The sequence below is a fragment of the Papaver somniferum genome, chromosome 8 (assembly GCF_003573695.1).
Source record: "Papaver somniferum cultivar HN1 chromosome 8, ASM357369v1, whole genome shotgun sequence".
Classification (NCBI taxonomy): Eukaryota; Viridiplantae; Streptophyta; class Magnoliopsida; order Ranunculales; family Papaveraceae; genus Papaver; species Papaver somniferum.
This window is the reverse complement of record NC_039365.1, coordinates 29169596-29190777: the sequence shown is the minus strand read 5'-3', so window position 1 is coordinate 29190777 and position 21182 is coordinate 29169596. Positions and strand designations below refer to the sequence as shown.

The 21182-nt window shown below is 37.4% G+C and overlaps 1 pseudogene; it reads right to left on the bottom strand.

Annotated features, from left to right (window-relative positions):
* Positions 1-1615: 1615 nt before the first annotated feature.
* LOC113305325 lies at positions 1616-3282 on the bottom strand (annotated as a pseudogene).
* Between the last annotated feature and the right edge of the window lie 17900 nt (positions 3283-21182).

The window sequence follows — 21182 nt, the reverse complement described above, 5'->3', positions numbered from 1 at the left end:
CCCCCCCCCCCCCCCCCCCCCCCCCTCCCCCAATGCCTTTCAAGCCTCAAAACAGTCAATCAACTTTTCAATACCCATGGAGAGTGGGACACTGACGTTCTAGATCTCTGGTTCACTCAAGATATTCAAAACCTCATTATCTAGACACAACATAACCCCAATTCTGAAGACACAATAAGATGGAGCTTAACTCATACAATGAAATTTACTGTCAAATTCATATATGACAAGCAAATTAATGATAAATATGCTAATGACACACTCATAGCTCCTTGGAAGCAAATATGGAGACTTGACACTACTCCTGCTATTCAGATCTTCACCTGGAAATGTGCTCATGGCATTCTCTCAACCAGTGCCAAATCAGCTAGCATCTTGAACTATATTGATCCTATTTGCACCTTCTGAGGAATTCTCCTGAAGACATCACTCATGTTATATTGGCTTGCCTAGCTGCTTCTAATGTTTGGGAAAAACTCTTTGAGGAGAATCATCAACTTTTCTCTGCTTACAGTTCCTTCCATGACTGGTTCAACAGTTGGTTTCACTCTGACAATCCTTCTGCTAGCTGGAATGCTACCTCTGCTACTATATGTTGGTTCATATGGAAAGCTAGACGTGATTGGGTCTTCAGAAACATAAGCCCTACTTCTGCTTCTACTGCTCTGAAGATCACTCAACATCTATGCACCTTCACTAGAGTGAATCATAACCCAGAGCATATTCTGAATAATCTCTACTACCAGGAAAATTCCAATGATCAGAACCTAAGACCTAGAAATCTGATCAGAAAGAATAGATGAAATTTTGGAATCACTATTAGCATACACATCTTGGAACTAAACAATAATATGGCTAATAGATATTTATCATCTTATACTAACTATGCTTTTATGGCAATGTCTTTCACAGGACAATGTGTGGGAGCAAGGAACATCAAAGACATTATAACTGGTTTCAGCAGAGCAGGCAGAGCAAGCAGAGGAGCTCATCTAGCACTGACTTGGGCTAAGGAAATGCATCAAACCAACATTGATTTTGCGTTAGAAGAAGAAGAAATACTACAAGTCATTCAGACAAGTTACCAACTAGAAGTTCAGGAAAGATTTCAAGGAGGCTATACTCAAGTGAAGACAGGAATTTTGAAGCAATAGATTTTGTCTTAGGCAAGCTCATCAAGCTAGATCCACAATAAAACACTATTGCTACCAACTTAGCTAGACTCTCTAGTCACTCTCCCTTCCTTCAAAACTTAAATTGGAAAGGTCCTAACCTTCAATTACTATGGACAACTTTACAGTTTACTCAAAATCATGAACTTATGGATAACTGTAATAACTCAAATCTTATTTTGAGGGGACATCTTGGTGCTAGCCATAGCCCAGATGATCACCATGTTGTTGCTTTGAGCAGGTAGCTCAGTTGAGATTCTCTTATCTTTTCTAAATTTTTTTTTTTAAAAAAACCGTTATTCTTCCTTAGCTAAATCCAGCAAAGACATTTTTAGCTGCTCGAGAGTACAGAAACATGAAATAGTTCAGTTTATAACACACGAAACACAACATGATACATATTCCATTATTTTTAACACGTGATATTTGCTTTTCCCTTTTGTCAAGCTCAGGTGACTCTGTATATTTTCGGAACAACCTTAAGAGGGATCTTCTTATGAAATGTAAGCCCCAAAGATTCAGTCATGTCAAGGTCCTCTCTTTTGTTACCAACATTAAGTTCCCAATTAAAGTAGAACAAGAGGTTCGCTAGACCACACTCAACAATTGTGATACCAAATGATATTCCTGAGCACCCTCTTCTTCCTGACCCAAATGGAATGAATTGAAATTCTTGGCCCTTAAAATCGATGGGGTTGTTGATAAATCTCTCAGGGCGAAATTCTTCTGGGTCATCCCAAAGTTTAGCATCTCTATGAATTGCCCACACGTTGATGTAAACTTTTGTGCGAGGAGGGATATTGTAACCTCCTATTTGGGTACTCTTAGATGATTCTCTTGGAACCAAAGTAGGTAAAGGTGAATGTAGTCGTAAAATCTCTTTAACAATGCATTTCAGATAGTCCATCTGATTAATGTCCTCCTCTTCTAACCTACATTTGTACCCCACTACTCTTCTGACCTCATCTTGAGCAATTTTCATCACTCCCGGATTCTTTATGAGCTCCGCCATTGCCCATTCCATGATTGTCTCCGTTGTATCAGTTGCACCCACAAACATGTCCTGTCAGTGACAAAAAAATTGGATTTGAGTTCATTATTTAATTAACAAATTTCCTAAGAAAATATCAGAGGAGGGGTAAGAGGTCTAACCAGTATTATCGCTTTGATATTGCTGCGAGAGACATTTGGATTGTCCTTTTGAGCAAGGAGCAGAATGTCCGTCAAGTCCAGTTTGTTAATATTTTCTACTTGACCATGACCATCTTATGATTTGGAATGACCAAGGAGATGTTCGTCGATGACTTGGACAAATAAAGCATCGAGTTCTCGAAAAACCTTCTTAAACTTACTAGATAATCCAGTAACAACATCCATCCAACCAAGAGAAGGAAAGTAATCAGCAAAACTGAAAGCACTGAGCAAGTTTTCAGCCTCTCTTGACAGTTGACCGAATTTGTTTTCATGAACACTTCCACACTTAGCACCAAAAGCACACCTAGAAACTATGTTGTTTGCAAGAATTAACAGTAATTTACTAAGATTAATTACTACATCTTCTCCATATGATCTGGATTACAGCATCGACTTCTTCTTCTCTCAAATTCTTGAAAGAATGAACCCTCTTTACACTTAACAGCTCTAGAACACAAATCTTCCTCACTTGTCTCCAATAGTCACCGTAAGGTGCAAAAGCAATATCAGAACATCCATAGAGTAACGCATTTGCAGCGGTAGTAGAAGGTCTATTTGCAAACACAAGATCTTGATTTTTCATTACTTCTGTAGCCATTTCTATGGAAAAAACTACGAGACTTGGCGATTGACCCAAGTGTAATAACATCAGTGGACCATATTTTTGTGAAAGATCTCGGAAGGATCGATGTGCTAACCCTCCTACTTGATGAAGGTTACCAACTATTGGAAGCCTTGGTGGAGAAGGTGGTAGTTTATAAGTATTGGACCTTTTTGATAATGAACAAACTCTATGAAGTAAAATAGATAAGGAAAGTGTTAGAAATGTGAGTGATAGTAAGTGTAAAGTTGAACACTCTTTTATTGCTTCTCTAAACCATTGCGGCAGCAGTACAAGGAGAGATGCTACATCCATCCTTCACTAATTGCGTTAGTAATTGATTTGTTTATGATGATACTATAAGCCTACAAACTGATTTGTTATATAGACAAATTTTGGTACGTACTGTATGGTAAATTTGAGCATTGTTACAGAGACATCGAGCATAGGCGAGTTGAGTTTGCATACAACTGGAAGAGTGAAAAAAATGTATTTCTCTCTCCAACTTCAACTCCAACTCCAACTCCATTCTCCGAACCTAGATATTCTTCATCCCTACTAGTGATTAGATCCCTTAGATCCCTTAGTTCCCCAGCTTAGTTTCTTAGTTTAGATCCTTTAGTATCTTCCCAATTATGTCTTCTAAAGAACGTTTTATCACCATCGATCGAAAGTTCTTTAGAATAGCATGTAGTACTATCACACCTTATTCAAACATCACCCTCACAGAATTTCATTCAAATGGAAAGTTGAATGGAATATCATCCTTTAGATTAGCAGCAGATTTGCAAAAACTTTTTCATGAAGCAGCAAAGAATGGAGACTTAGGAAAGATGGTATGGAAGCATGAAGATAACCAAACATGGTTTTCCGCAACTAAACTCCATAATGTACATGGATATTATCTTCATATCACACTTTCCAGGCCAAATCCCAAAGCTTACCCAATCTCTTTCTATGTTCCTGCTGGTAATCGATTTGAAGGATGGTTTAAGATGGCTTCTGCAATGGAAGACATTATCAACTTCACCGTTTCTTTATCCACACCCAAACCCCATCCACAGAACCTACCCAAAATTCAAAATCCACCAGAAATATTCACTAAACCTACTATATGTTCTGGTAATCTTTTCTTGATAATAACCTACTATATGTTCTTGCAACCTGTTCCTGTCAGACACCAACTTATTTCCGATATACAATTGTCTGATTCTGTTGTATCTACGTCTGGCAGAAGCATTGGCGATGAAGAAAGAAGTATTTCTGTCACCTTCCTGTAACCATTTCATCTTTGATTTAATTCTCCACGCAGTCTCCTCCATTTTGGTAATCTTTTCAAAATCCGCTTTGTATTGAAGATGCACATTCCGCTCTTCCTCAGATAAGATATTATCTTCACTCAGTCCATCCAGAGTTTGAATTTCAGAGAGAATATTCTTCAGTTGAGTATCAGTACGTCCAAAAACCTCTTTGTTCCAGACTTTAAGCTTCTCTTTAAGTGCTTGTAACTTCAACCAGAGCACAGTGCTAGGAGTACCTGCAAAACAAAAAGAAAGCCACCAATCTTCGAGTAATTGTAAGAATCCATTCTCCATGAACCACATAATCTCAAACCTAAAAGGACTAGGTCCCCAAGAAGGGTCGGAAATATCTAAAAGGAGTGGGATATGGTCTGAGGTGAGGTAGGTATGGCTTTGGCTAATTGGGTAACAAGAGGGTAGTGTTGCTCAAAGGATGAGGAAATAAGGAATCTATCCAATCTGCACATAATCGGATTTGCTTGTCCATTTGACCAAGTGTATCTCGCGCCCTTGAGAGGTAAATCAATAAGATCATGTTCAACAATGAACTCATTAAACTTCCTCATACTTTTTGTGATCTTATTACAGTTCTTTTTCTCAGAACACTTGGCTATTGTGTTAAAATCACCACCAATACACCAAGGAAGATCCGGCCAGTATCTACAAACCGTGTCTAGCTCAATCCAAAAGTCGTTTCTATCAACTGAATTATTAGGTCCATAAACACTAGTAAGTACCCACTGAAATTTGTCCAGTTTGTTCATGCAAAGAACAGATAGTGTGTACTCTGCCACTATTGAATCACTGATATCTACTATATTTTTGTCCCAGAGAATGAACATCCCACCAGAGCTTCCTACAGACTGCTGCATTTTCCAGCCCATATTTTTGTAACCACATATCTGGCTAATGTCCCAAGATGTACAATGTGTCATCTTGGTTTCTTGAAGTATAATGATTGGAGCTTGAATCATCTGTAACAATTTATGAACCACAGTTCTTCTACTACTTGAATTTAAACCTCTAACATTCCACGTTAGAATTTTTAAACTCATCATAAACAAAATTTTCCCTTAGAAGTAACTGACCTTCGTGTCCTGGATGGAGGAGAAGCAATGACCTCGACTAAAATACCAAGTCGCTTTAGTTCATTACGCAACTTCAGTGGGATTACTGGCTGTGACTCATTGACAACATCAAAATTGGCCGAGCAAATCTCCACTGAGGTTGCAACTATTGAAGGTTCAAATCCAGGAGGAAATACAGGTGTGCAATCATCACAACAGTCAAGCAAGTCTGAGGTTTCTGTTGACAAGAACGTATCCTCAAGACCCAAAAGAGGTAAAGCATATTGTTTTCCTTCATGCACAGGTATACTATCTTGTTCATCAAGAGAAATAAAGTTTTGTACTGCGAAGTCTTTTAGAATTTGCTTCTTTATAGGTAGAATAGGAATCGGCTTAAGAATAGGACCATACGTTGCAACTTTGGAAACTAGAAATCTCGTAGTATGATTAGGCATCGTCAGAAAATTAATGCCAAGTTTGACACCAAGGTTAAAGAGCCTATTAACTTCTGCCAACATCCAGGTTGGTGCATTGAATTGTAGGGTTTTTTGTGGTTTAATAGAGTTTAACAGGGTTTTTTTCTACAAGTGTAGGCAAGGTTTTTCTGGAGTAAGGTTGATTGAACCTGGATATGTAAGAAGATGTCTGAGAGCAGGCAGAGAGGGGATGGGTAATGAGGGCTGAATTGATAAGGGATTAGGAAAAGCTAAGAGTTCATCTACAAGAGAATTTAGGGTTGTAGAAGGAAAAGATGCTGCAGGTTCCTGGTAGAATTTAGGGATCGAAATTTTGAATGCAGGAGGGATGGAAGCCACATCAACAGAATAATCCTCGTAGACTTCCATGTCAGCATACATCTCATCGGTTGCAACCACCTCATCAGCAGACTCAACAACAGTAACTCCCGCAAATTTAGTAGATAATTCTGGGTGAATAACCTTTTGCCAAACCTGTTTGACGCGTCTGGATTTGGATTTTTTCCTTTCCTTACGACTTCTATTCTTCCTAGACTTGCGCTGTGATTTGTAGTTTCCTTTTATAACTAACGGTTTTGAATAAACTTGAGGATCCACTAAATCAGTCGAAGATATTTCCATATCCATATTTAGGGCAGAAGATAATACTCTTGACATGTCCCTGCCAGTTGTATCAGGGTTGTTGTGTAGAAACTTTCTTTTTTTCACCTTAAAATTTTCCACCGAATCTTGTGTAGTTAACAAAATAGATGTCGTATTCCTTGGAGGTGTGATAATGAAGCTCCAGTAAGACTTTGGAGATGATCCGGAAATATTGATGTGAGATGTAAACATCTGGTTTTTAGAAAAGAGCTTAATGACTCTAGGTATAGAGTTTATTCCATTAAGATTTCTGATTTTCATACGCATATCCCGTAAGTTTGTGAGTTTCAGAGTTGCAGGATCAATTAACAGTAATTCACCACAAATTCTGCCAATTTCATGCATAAGTTTTAAGGACCACAGTTGATAAGGCACGCCCAAGATTTCGATGTTAAACTCATATTGATGAACAACTTTTGAACCCCAAACTTGATGATGCCATCGAAACACAGAATATGTGGTATTATATGCAGAGAATTTGAATTCCAAATTTTCCTGGGAGAATTCAGCATCTACATGAAAGATAGCTTGTGAGGAGTTGATAGGAAACAATTCAAATGCCTTTTGAATCTGTAACTCAGTACACATTATTCTCCCTAGCTTCGACCATGACCTGACTCTTTTGGAAGAAGATATGATGAAAGCATTTGTCCATTCACCAATATCAGTTGAATCGTGAACAATATGTATAAACTGGCCATACTTCGAATTCTTTGTGTGGATATCACAATGAGCTGCATATTTGTTACAAACAAATGGTGAATGATTGATTGGAGGTTTGGTTATGGGATGAAAATTCCTGGGATGAGTATACTTGTTCTGAGAAAACAGGGATTGAGCATAGGACATGTGAGGTTTAGTGAATATTTCTGGTGATCAAGAAACGATATACAATTGTCTTCCATCAATAGTAGGTTCTGGTTACTATAGGGATGGAGACATCGAGCATCAAGCGTAATTTTGTAAAAAATCTATTTTAACTTTTAGAGGATGATCAGTACAAAGGAGTGAAAATGGTGAATGGACCGGAACGATCAAGCTAAAGAATCTGACAAAGTTGGGCACGGGTAGTCGTTGCTAGGGTCCATACGGGTGACAGTGTCCGTTTTGTTTACAATTTGGGATTGGACGCTATTTTTTTCATCAACAGCCGTACCCTTGACAATTACACAAGTCTTTATAGTACTATGGGAGGTGTAACAAAAGCGGCAAACTGTACCAATGTATCTTGATATAACCATGACCAAGTTTGGTCATCGGATGTTTCACGTTTATCATAATAATCATACTTAAACCCCAAAAAAAAAAAAAATCTGCATACATTCTTATATACGGAATGCACAATCAAATTGATATACGCACTTTACCATGAACTGAAATGAAGTAGTTGTCAATTGGTGGTTGCGAACAAGTACTTGACCTTTTACAAGACATGGTCTACACTACACTCTACAGTAGACTTGGTTGAACTTGGAGCTCATTACTGAAGCATAATTTTAAAATCTTCTCATTCTTTCCATATGTTGTACCAATCTCAGAAAGAGACTGAAATAAAAAAGCAATAATTTTAAAATCATTCCTAATTAGAAGATTCAATCTTAAAAGTAGTACATCTTTAATTCTAAATCTAAGTGTTCTGGAATAGGAAATCCTAATCCTACGAGGATGCACCATGCTATTATAAATATACAACTCTTAAGATATTTTTTTTTTACTCTCAGTCTTAAATCAAAGATGGCATTACAAGACGGTTTTAATGGATTTGAAGCACATATACAAGATGGTTTATGGTCATATTATAAACCTACAAACTGATTTATGTACATAGACAATCTAAGGTACTGTAACGCAAAGTTGAGCAACGTTACCGGAAAAATGAGCAGCCTTAATAATTGAGCAACATTGAAAAATATCTATTTTAACTTGTTTAATGAGTGTGATCAGTACAAGGGAGTGAAAATGATGAATGAAGAGAAACAATGAAGCTAAAGATTCTGGCGAAGTTGGACATGGGTAGTACTGTAGTAGTTGTTTTGGACTGATTTACTGAGTACCCACTCCTCACTGTAGTTTGAAGGCATCTTCTTTACAGTTGTTGCTAGGGTCGATATGCACGACATATGCGACCCTGAAGTGTACGTCAGTTATGTTTACAATGTGACCTATAGGATGCTATTTATATTTCATCAACGTTTTGTAGATTTTGCGACATCTTGCCTTTTGGTTCTTTAACCACTGTCTCTCCTGCATGCCGCTTATGGTGGTGCCAAACGGCCGATTACGAAAACTAAAATGATTGTTGTGGGAGTAAAATACTGCACACCTATTAGACATGCGAAATAACGACCATCAAGATTAAGTGAAGACAACCGCATACAGTACATCCAGAATGGCGCAACAGATGATGTTAGCTTAGTCACGAGAAAAGTCTGAAGAGCCATGCGATATTATAGAGCACGTGCAAAAAGAGTCAATGTAAGCGTGCGTCAATGACGCACGCCAGATCCGAAAATAAGGGCTTTATTAGCTGTCATCCACTATGTAAAATGTAAATCCTTATATAAGGGGCCGAGCGACCTTGTATTGGAGAGATTTTTTTGAGAGTTTAGACAAGGAATCTAGGAGAGAGAAAGATTGTTTGTTCTCCAAGTTAGAGTTTTCTTGTTATTTTGTATCCAAATTAAAGATCCAGTGAATGTTCTTATAAATTTTATGATGATTACTTGAGCTCTTCTATAGATTTCATTAAGGGTGTAGTTGGAGGATTTCCTGCAACTACATTTTAGAGCTAGAAAACATCTCGGAATGATATACCCTGTTGGTGGAGTTAGGAAATCTTCATAATCTTGGAAAAGTTTGAAAGATTCAGTAAATAATCTTTGTTGTTTCAGAAAAACAATCATCATTAGTAAATTTTTACAGACAGAAAAGATGGTGAGACAAGCAATTGCAGCAAAACAAGCGGTAGCAATTAGAAGGAGTAAAAGAATCGCTGGTAGAAGAAGGAGTGAAATCGCAGAATCGTCAAGGATGGGGGAAAGAAACAACAGAGAAAATCAAGTCCAAACTCAGATCCAAATCGAACCAGTGCAGAATAGAATTATCGATTATGATAGAGTAAGCGTGCATACTTCATAAACATATTCAACAAAAGAAGAAGGAGAACGAAGGACTGTAAACGAAAGACTTATAGAAGGAAATGAAGAAAACATGACGATTGGGGAACTTCGACAAAGACTGGTTGCAGAAAGAATGAGAGAAGATGAAGAACGTGCGAATCTAACACGCCAGAATAATGAGTCAAGAGAAAAGAATCTAAGATTGCAAGATCAAAGATCAAGAAGCGCCACACCCTCCAGGTCAAGGTCTATTAGAAGAGATATTAGACAAGAACCACCTTTGGACAACATTGTCGAGAACTTTCAGATACACGAATATTTACAGGATCCACGCGGTAAACATCGCATGGAACGACAACCGATTGATGATCGGTACGTGCATCATGGCTAAGATTACCGCACGCAAGAGGGTAACAGAGATAATAGACATGAACGACAAGGCGAGCGATATCGCATTTGTCATGATCAGGATGGTGGAAATGACCCAGAACAAGGAAGTATGATATTACAAGAAAGAGAAATGCTACGAAATCATTACGAGCAGACGCTGAGAGATACAATGACGCACAAACCAACTTGAGGCACTAAATGGAAAGACGGAGAAGAATACAAGAAGCTGAAGAACGAGAATTACAAGAGGATGTACGTCAGAACAATCATAACAATCAAGTGAGAGGCAGGGAAGTTTATCGCGCCCTCCATAACCAGAATACGGAAATTGATAGAGAACAGGGAAGAATTATACCACAAGGCAGAGAAAATGACAAGAATTCCACAGGATCGCACGGAGGAAGATGAAAGGTATAATTACGCACAAATGTACTTAAGAGATGAAAGAGAGGAACGTAGGAGAAGAAGAGATGAAGCCGAAAAACAAGAACTACAAGAGGCGATACGATAGAACAGGCGTGAAAATAGAGAAAGTAAAGCAAGGTTGAAAAGGCCAATGCAACAAGACCCGATGATAAATGAGCAAATCTTAAGTGAGTTAGCAAAAGTAAGAGAAATGATGACCACAAGAAGAGAAGGAGGAAGGCGACAATTGGATGAGGCCATCGAAGAAGCAGGAAAAACTCCATTTGCGTGACAAATACAGATGACAGGAATAACTCCTAAATGCAATTTACCTGTGTTCACTAATATTTTTGATGGGACAACCTGTGTGGTACAACACATAAAAGCTTATGTGAGATCTTTATTACAGTGGGAAGATCATGATGCAGTTTTATGCAAGTATTTTCTATCTAGCTTATTAGGAGAATCTCTGAAGTGGTTCGAGGGCTTACCCCTAGGAACGATAAGGTCATTTAACCATCTACAGTCATTATTCCTAGGAGCGTATATCAGTAATAATGTATTACGCCCAGGCATAGAGGAGGTATTTGGTCCGCGAAGAAGGACAAATGAGATCTTGCGAAGCTTAACCATGCGATGGAGAACCATGTGTAGTAACATGGCTTGTCGACTAGATGAGAGAAACTTCATACTAGCATTCATCAATGCACTCTTTGCAACAGAATTGTTGTACACACAGATATTCAGAATCAAAAATACCATATCAATGACAGAGCTACGCGAGTATCAGAAGGAGTACATTTCTATTGAAGAGAAACAGAACGAAATGGAATCTTATCATGTTGCGAACGCAAGTACAAAAGCTGGGAATGCAAGTCTACTCCCACAAATAACGTACACAGTTGCAAGCACATCTCAAGGAAGAAAAGAAAAGGTGATGGCTGAAGATCAGCAGAAGCTAGTAGCCATGTGTAACACCTCGATTTTCGGGACCAGATCCTGCCCGGATCCCATGCCCGAAAACCCGAAGTGCTACATCGATACCATAGTCGGAGACCGGCTACTAAGCCCAAGCCCATTAAACAATTTATTTGGGCTTATTTAATTTATGTTCGTTTTAACAATTATGTCGCAGCGGAAACTTTAAAATTAATTTAGGAAGATCTAATCGTTGATTTAACCTAATTTTAAATCCACCGGAAGCAAAACGCATTTTGGTTTTCAAATAAAAATATTGTCATCGTTCAAGACTTAGGATTTAATTAATAAGTAACGATTTCAACACCAAATTATAAAACTGAAAACATATCAAGATAGTTTCATAGAATATTACAGGCTTCATACAAGCTCCAAAATTCATGATATTTATAAGGATTTATCCAAACTGTAAATACTATTAGGTATAAATTTTCCAGGATTTTAAAATGAAGCTAAGTATAATATGACCTCGGTCAAACACGAAATTGACTAGCACTACAGAAAACTAAAACTGTGATAGTTTGTTTTAGAAAATTCACATAAATAATACACAACTCAAAATTTAACAAGGCTTATCATTTTAGAAATATACTCCCTCCGTTCCATTTTAGATGACGTTTTTGTACTTTTCACGCAGATTAAGAAATGAAGAGAGATATAAAGATCTTTCATTTATACCCCTTGAGAAAAGTCTTCAAAAATTAAATGCTATTAGTGCATATAAAAATAAACTTATAGTTCCAAGACATAATGTAAGGGTGTTATTGGTAGTTTTGTAGAAAAATATGAAAACTTTCAAGTATTATGGAACAATAAAATAACCCTAAAACATCATATAAAATGGAACGGAGGGAGTAAAAGATAAATAAATATCTTTATAGAAGACACAAAGACATACAAATCAATGTATCATAGTATTAAAGTAGGATGTTTACGAGATATTTAAAAATATAGGATATTTGTTGTACTCAATACCGGTGCAATGAATTATTTTAAAAATATGTGTACCACTCAGAAAATTCTATAATTTTTACCAAATGCTCCTTGAGATGTTTTACATTTATTACAAAAATAATAATATCAAAACCTATCGAAAATTTAAAAAGAAAGTCAGTCAACTCAACATTATACAATATTTTTACAACATTAAACTAAGATTAATTACATTTTAAAATAGAATTTTAGGCATGATAACTCTAAACATCTAAAATCATTCTCTAGGCTCCACGTTGATCAACTCCCTTGTCAATCATCAAATTTGGAATTTTTGGTCATAATACGACGTGATTTATGACACCCAGTAGAAAAAGAAGCAACAAAACATTTTATACAATATTTTTTTAATTCCTTTTAGAAAAAAATAACTAGCATGATTAATAGCATCACAAACCGTTCCTCATATCCCATCAAAATTGTTTTTAAGAATCACAATTTATGGACCGCAGCCCAACATTCATAATCACACTCACAATATCGGCCGTATCGGCCGATATATCGGGGATATTTCGGATATCGGCCCAGAACGATACGATAAGAAGGATATCGGGGATACGATATTCGCCCGATAATATCGGCCGTATCGGCCGTTTCGGACAAATATCGGCTATATCGGTCGATACGAAATTTTTCTACATTTCCCGATATGAGACGGTATTGGTCGTTTTCTATAAAGTTTAAGGGTAATTTTGGCGAAGAAAGTCTTCCAGGTGGTAGTAGAGGTGCATGTAGCTCTCGAAGCAAGTTACTAAAGTTACTTTTTTGTTTTTTTTGATAAAATTGATGTTATCTATTATATCTTATCCGAAAATGTGTGGAGAAAATGTTTAATATAAAATTATAGTCTCTAAATCTAGAACCGATATTATACCGATATTTCAACGATAATATCCCCGATACAAAATCGTACCAGTGTATCGGTCCCGGCCGAGATAAACCGATATCGAATATTAACTACGTTGCTCACAACATCAATTATCATTCATCTATTAATGAAAACTTGCAAAATAAATTTAATTAAAAGAAACTTAAAAAAAGAAAAAAGGATTTTTCATTGTACTGCGTCTACCTCAAATCGCAGTCCAGATAAATAATATAAAGCACGAACACAAGAAACCAAAGTGTCAACGATTAATATTTCATCTCCACGCGTTAATTAATCCCAAACGTACAAAGTCTAAGAACTATGAAATCCCAAACGGAGAAGATGAAAACAGTAAACCTAATGGAACAGCGGCCCAGAATTTTTCTCCAAAAACTTTCCCAGGACTCGATCGTTTCTGACCTTATATACATTACCCTATTTCAATTTCCCGCACTAAATGGAGATTTCATTTACTATAATATAGAATAACCCTCTCAAAATATGACACGTGTCAAGGGTTTAATTCGTTTCTGATCAGGCTTCTCCAAGTTTTCAGCCCATTCATAAGAGCTTCTCCAATGGTGGTTGTGTGTATTTCCTAAGTGGCAACACAAACAAGACTTCTTCATTCCAATTTTTCCTTAAGTTTAGGAATGAAAAATAGTTCATCTCCAACAGTGTTGTTTGTGATGTTTTATGAATTAAATGTAAATTCATTTTTTAGTAATTTTTAGATTTTATTAGAGTTAAAAATGGTTATTTAATATATTAGAATTAATTTAGGTAAGCAAAAGCTTACTAGGGTAACTTGACATTGTCAAGGTGAATGTTTAAAACTCGACATTCACCTTGACAATGTCTAACAAAAATCAAGCCATGTCATCTTCACATTCATTTAAGAAATTGGGCTTGGAGAAGAATTTCAGGGAAAATGAATGTTTATCCTATGTGGACTTATACATTTATCTTCACATACATTCCATTGAAGAAGCTCTAATGACAATTCATTGACTTAATAATATTCAAAAGGTAGGAATTAACTAAATGTCCAAAAGTGTCAAAATATGACAACTAATGGAATTATTATTTTATTTCTCTTAATCTTAATCTTAATATAACTAATCCACCGTGTTTAATTCTTTTTAACCGGAGAGAGTGAAACGATTCTGGTTACCGAAATGAAGTACAATTACCAAATTACCGTTCTATTGAAATTACCAAAATACCCTTAAATGTTAAATGACAAAAATGCCCATAGAATTTGGACGAATATTACACCATGGGTAGTCGGGATCAAGAAGAAATTGAAAGAGAAGGACAGTTCAATAATCGCGGAAGAAATAATAAGATTCAAAGACTTGATAACCAGCCAGAAGGATATAGAGGTCAAAAGCAATATTACAATCAAGGTCAAGGAAGTAATAAAGTAGTATGGGAGAACATAAAGATGCCGCATCTAAATACTGCAATAAACAAAATCTGGGAAGCAATAATTTTGGTGGAAGAGATACCAGCACCACCAAATATGGGAAATGAGCCACCACCAGGAATGAGAAGTGGAGAATTCTGTGCTTACCATCGCTTCCATGGACACACGACAAGCAACTGTAGGAATGTGAAGAAAATCACACTAAGAATGATTGATCAGGGAAGTTAAATCAATTTCTGATACAGCAACCACATAATTTACCACCACCACCACCAGAAGGTCATGCACCCGGTGTGGAGAAAGGAAGGAATACATATTTGATTGAAGTATGAGCAAAGACAAAGAATCTATATTGTAATTCCATAATACATTCATTCAAAAGCATAGAGGATTTCCACGATAACGTCTTGGGCCGAGTTTTCGCAAGAGACAGTGATGGAAGAGAAATATTGAATCTTGCGAAGATATCATCCTTGAAGGAATGACAGAAGCAACCTATTTCTTTTACCGCGGAAGAAGTACCAGGAGGAGGAGAACTGCACGAAAATCCATTAGTGGTTAAGTTAGAAATTAATCCAAAGGTAAAAGAAGATGAAGAGGAGAACACGGACACATGGGCCATCAATAGGATATTGATTGATCCTGGTAGTTCAGTTGACATTCTGTTCTATCACACATACAAGACTATGGGTGGTAGAGATGAAGAGATTATTCCATCAACCTATAAGATTAACGGTTTCAACGGAACAACTAACAAACCAAAAGGAGAGATAACAATGCGAATTCCTCTAAAGAGCATATCATCTGAAATAGTATTTTGTATTGTCGACGTAGAATCACCCTATAATTCTTTGAGAGGAAGACCATGGTTACATGGTATTCTAGGAGTGGCATCAACTTTTCATAAATGCATCAAGTTCACGCTCCCTCAAGGTATAGGGGTAATAAGAGGAGATCCAATTGAAGGAAAAACCTGCCATGAGATTGATGTTGACAAATGTGAAGAACGCGCAGCCATGAGAAGAAATTGGAAACAGCAGATACGAGAAAGTCAGCGAGGTGAGAGATTAATGGTATATGTTGTCAGTAAGGAAGGTGAAATAAGAAAGACTTCCACAGAGGCGATAACAACCGCACAGGAGCACAGGCACGAGTTCCATGAAGGAGATTTAGTATTCAGGCAGAAAACGCGTTATCAGAAAAGTGGTAAAGGAAATGTGGAAAACATGTGGGAAGGACCATACAGAATCAGAAAGGTAGTTGGGGATGGAAGGTATGAGTTGGAAGATGGGAAGAATGGAGCATCATATAATGAGCTATGGATTCAAATGTATTTGAAGAGATACGGTCTTTCCTTCAAATCTGGCACAACAGAAGAAATGGAACTCTTGTGAATGAATGTATTGTATAACATACGTGAACTTCAGGAAGTGCAGAAGGAGAATGAAGGAAACAAAAAATTTCAGATATAAAATTTTCTAGAAGACAATTGTCAATGATGCGAATAAGAAAAGAAAAGAAGATGGCAGAATTGTATTAATCAAACATATGAATGTGATAAACATCTTTTCCTTATGATGATACTACACCAGAAAAATGCAAAAATAAGACCTTAATAAAAGGCATCAGAAGTAAAGAATCCAATTAGGGAGGCTAGGTATCTAATTACAGCGTGCACCCTAGTTCTCATAAAGCAAGAGGTAATAGTAATACCTAAAGCGCGTCATAATTGGGAACACCTAGTTAGCATGGCTCAAGCGAAAGCTACATCGACCTTGGAGCTTGAGTCATGGAGATTTGGGGTGAAATAAAATCCCATCCAGGAGAGGCGCTTAAATTGAAAAATTAAGGTGATAAGATCTCTCCTAAGGAGTGCAGAAACTCGATCAGGGCGCCGAGGTACACGGTTGAGTCAAGAGTGCCTGGGGCGTCTGGAGCGTACCTGGCCGCTCTTGACAAGTCTTGACTATGATACACTCGGTCCGAAGAAACCCCACTTAGGGTGCGGTCTTGTAACCATAAGAGGCGGAGGGATAAGAGGCTGCGAAAATAACTGGTTGTTGCATCACTAGATGGGAAGATCCCACCCTAACCCGGTAGGGGTAATCCTCCTTGAAGGGAAAATCAGGGGGACTATAAGGATGACACCCTCCATTAGGGAGATGAATTGTGTCAAAGACGCAAATATCATGAGGCTTTTTACTCACGGGAATATTAAGGCTTATCGTATTTGCGCGTCAATAAGACCTGAAGAGGTAATAATACTAAAGGATGATAAGGCGAGATCAATGGGCCGTTACACGAACATATAAAGTCCTCGTGCGATCTCGTTGCACAGAAACAAAATAATATACAAGGCAAAATAAGACCTTTAATTAGGAAGGCACAATAAGACCTCATGAGAAAAACCCTACATAAATTAATAATCATTGTTTCGCAGAATATACTAATGAGAGAGAAACTAAGCTTGCGAATATAATCGCATATGGAAAGGGTATTTACCACAAGAAGAAATCAACAGATGCATAGATGTGATGCATTAAAACAGAATGTAGCTGAGGCAACAAAATAAGGTACATTAACATGAGGTAAGACATTCGAAACAAATAGACACATCCTAGATCACCGCATCAGTTAAATAACGCATGCATGATAACAAGTAATCTTTTATGACTCAATATTTTCTTAGTTCACTCATCTGGCGGCAACTAACAGAGGCAAGTATGGGAATGCAAGCAGATAAAAGGGTGTTATTTGCCCCCATAGGATAGACTTATGCACAGGTTATTTGTCGTTATAAGTAAATATTATTATATATGTTATTACCACCAAGATTAACTCCAACTGTTAGAAAGAACGATTTTTTTTATAGATGCAGGTATATCACAAGAAGAATTTACATTAAGAGATCTTAAATACTTAAAGAGTTTGCATTGAAGAAGAAATTTCAAAAGATAGAAAATATCTGATGTACAAAGAATTGACAAAGGATTTACAAGCATGAAAAGATAGAAAGGATATGCAAGAACAAAGAGCTACTTCTTGCCTATGTTATCTTTATCGGTTACAGAACCATTATCTTCTTCATCAATATCCTCATACTCCTCGTCTTCTCCTTCGCTATCAGATATATCAGAACTTTCTTCGTTGGGAGGAACATCAGCAAGATTATACTGAGAAAGAGGAATGCCATTATTAGCACAGACTTTCTTAATAGCCGCATCACGGATGCGAATATCATCCTTGTTATTATTGGAAACAGTGACAACCAATTGCCTCTTAAGCCTGCGATATTTGGAGTCACGAGCGTTAAACCTCGCCTCAAGACCCCCATATGCGGGAAGCTTCGCCTCAAGATCCTTAATTTGTTCACGATTTCCTTCTCAGCCTCTGCGAAAGAAGATTAAAAGGTTAACATCGCTTAAGAATATTTTTTGAGAAATGAAAAGTAAAGAAGTATGATAAACAACCTTCTTTATTAGAAATAATATCCTTAACCAAGGCAGTATGATCCGGTTCGAGGATAATATTTACAGCTAAGCCATTCCTGGCATCATCTAAGACTCTAGCAGCCCATTCAAATTCAATATCACTCCATATAAGAAGTCAGGAGCAGATCAAATTCCCTCGCTCAACAAGTGCGTCTTTTTCGCTTATAGCTTGATCCCGCTCTATTTGAACTTGAAGGATGGTTTCTTAAAATTCCTTCAAAGCCTTAGCACTTTTGAGAGCAACCTGATCCTTTTTATTAATAAGGGTGTTAATTCTTGTTTCTAAAACCTTGATCCTTTCTTTTGATTCCAAGAAGCGACGTTTAAAACCATTACTTGTAGATAAAGCACTCGTGTGATCAGTCTTAAGAAGTTGGTACTTCGCCTTGAGCTCTTCCGAGGAAAGGGATTTTATTTTGTCATCATCAAAGGGTTTTAGGGAAACATTAAGATGCTCAAGGAGAATATCATCATTAACAGGATGATGAAGGGAGCGAAATAAAGAAGATGCCTCATCAGTAAGGATGTAAATCTATACAAGAATAGATAATTACAAGGGGAGAGAAAGATACGGATACACAGATTGACAAAAGGAATAGGAAATTACGCACCAACTAACTGATCGTTTCTCCTCTGAAGATCGGATATATGGTTCTTATAAGAAGAAACATCAGTTTCTAATTGACTTTTCTTCTTGCGAAGATCAGACGCATCATCCTCATGAATGGAAATCTGAGCCTTGAGTTTGATATTTTCAGCCTCAAGCTTGCGAAGTTTTCTCCGATAATCTGAAGAAACTACATACGACGAGCGGGCCACCTGTGAAAATAAAAGATGAATATAAGGATATAAAATATAAAAATATTATCAAAGAGGGTGCGAAGGCATAAAAAATTACCATAGAGCCAAGTGAGTATTGAAAACTTGGACTCAGAGCTGAGGCAGCTCCGTGAAGAGAATCGTCATCCAAAGTGGGAGCATCCATTATCTTCGCAAGGGTATTACATGTGCGAATTAAGGAATCATCTCCGACTGCTGACATAGAGTCTGAGAAGATACCAGATAGTTGATCCATTGAATATTTGATTAAGGGATCTTCAGCGAGAAGATTGTCACCATCATCACTAGAGTGAGAACTTGAAGAAGAGGGAGAAGGTGCTTTCCGCTTCTTTGAAGGATTCTTGGAAGAGGTTTTGGAAGCAGTCTTTTTGGTGCGAACTACACCTTTATATTTAACACCTACAGCCTCGCCAGAATCGCTAACCTCTCCAACGTCAACCTTCGCACACAGACGAAGGTAAGAAACAGAAGCAACAATATTGTTAAAAGATGAGAGAAGTTATTTATTACTTCGTCGGTGATCGAATGTAACGCTTCCAATGTGCTCTGTCTCCCGTGAAGCCTTAGATCCTTCTTCAACTTGTCAATCTGAAATTCATTAAAGATTAGCAGAGCAGAAAATAAGGAGAATAAGAAAAAGCAAACAAACGAAGTTATGAATAACATACCACAGTCTCTCTCTCTATCCACTTGAATTCCCAAGGATTGTAAGCGGGAAAATCCTCAGTGAGAGGATTAATTGATCTGTTAGCATCAACACCAGAAATATAAGGTCCTTTTGGGATGATGGGGAAGACATTCCAGCGATCATCCTTTGAATGTCGTGTGGAATTGTTGGAATTTTCATGAAAATCAATATCTCGCATGATTTTGTTCTCTTTTGCAATGCCATCCTTCCTTTGCAAGCGAATGCCCCAACGAGATGACTCATTCTTTACGATAAAAATATCATAGTGAGCGAAGAAATTCTCTACCGTAGACTCTTGATTGATCTCTAAATCCGCATACTCTGCTTTCCTAGCCTTTTTGGGGTAGAGGGATTCTAATCCAGCCGCACGACGAGCGTATTCTACCATAATTCTAATGCAATCACTGCTCAGTTGATAGATCGCACGCGAGAATCTCGCATCAGAAAGGATCCTATAGAATAAAGGTATCTGAGGAGTGTAAAGAGGAATGGTAATGCCAGCGAGGATCCGCCCAACTGGAATGATGATTTTTTGGTCATTCCAGTGATCAAGAGAGAACCATATGTGGTTAAGAATAGAAGTTGATTTTGAATTGGGAGGAACGGATAATGAAAAACCCCTATTTTTGAGCTCCTCTTGAATCCTATCGAATTCTCTGTTGTTTTTCCAACCAGCGGGAGAAATTTTTAGTATGAGAATGAGGATGATGAAAATACGATATTCAAAGATGATCAAATAGATCAAAATCAGGGTGATGATCAGAATACGAGAAGTAAAGCACGAAGATGAAGAGATAAGGAGAAAAGGGTAAGTTATTTGCTAGTCCTCGAGCAAATTTATTCTTGAAAAGTGACCGAGTTAATCTCGGGTGGGTTTATCAGAGGTGTACCCACAAAAACCAATACTCCAGACCCTAACTATCTACGCAAAATCTTGGAAAGCACTAAAGAACCTCCTTGGTTGGCATACAATTATTGACTCTAAGAGGAAGAACCCTGATGCGAAATTCCAATTGTTGTACACGAGTTTGCACTCAAGCATACTAAAATTCATATAAGTGACAGAGCTCTACTAAGATAGTTTCACGATGGACATCGTACTCGGAGTCAGACTAATCACATGAACGGTGTTTCCCATATCTGTCTGAAGGCCTCTGCCAAGATGAACCTGACCTAAATGACTGAGATACCGGTCTGACTAATATTAACACACTGGCATATACAAGGGAACCAGTGGTCAATAACTTAAATCTAGATCAACAAACTGGCAAATACAAGGGAACCAACAGTTGACTACACATAACAATAACCATTTTTTTTTTTTAAACTTAACGGCATGAATATATATTTTTGATCCAAGCACATGCTTCTTGTCAGCAGATTACACGATAGTTCCCACGGGTCCTGCATTCCACGCTTGCTTAGGCGACGGAAACAGGGAGAACACACGCATATTGCTATTCAAGTGTTAATACTTATTCCGATTGGTCTAACTGGTCCGGTCTTTTTTTTTTTTTTTTTTTTTTTT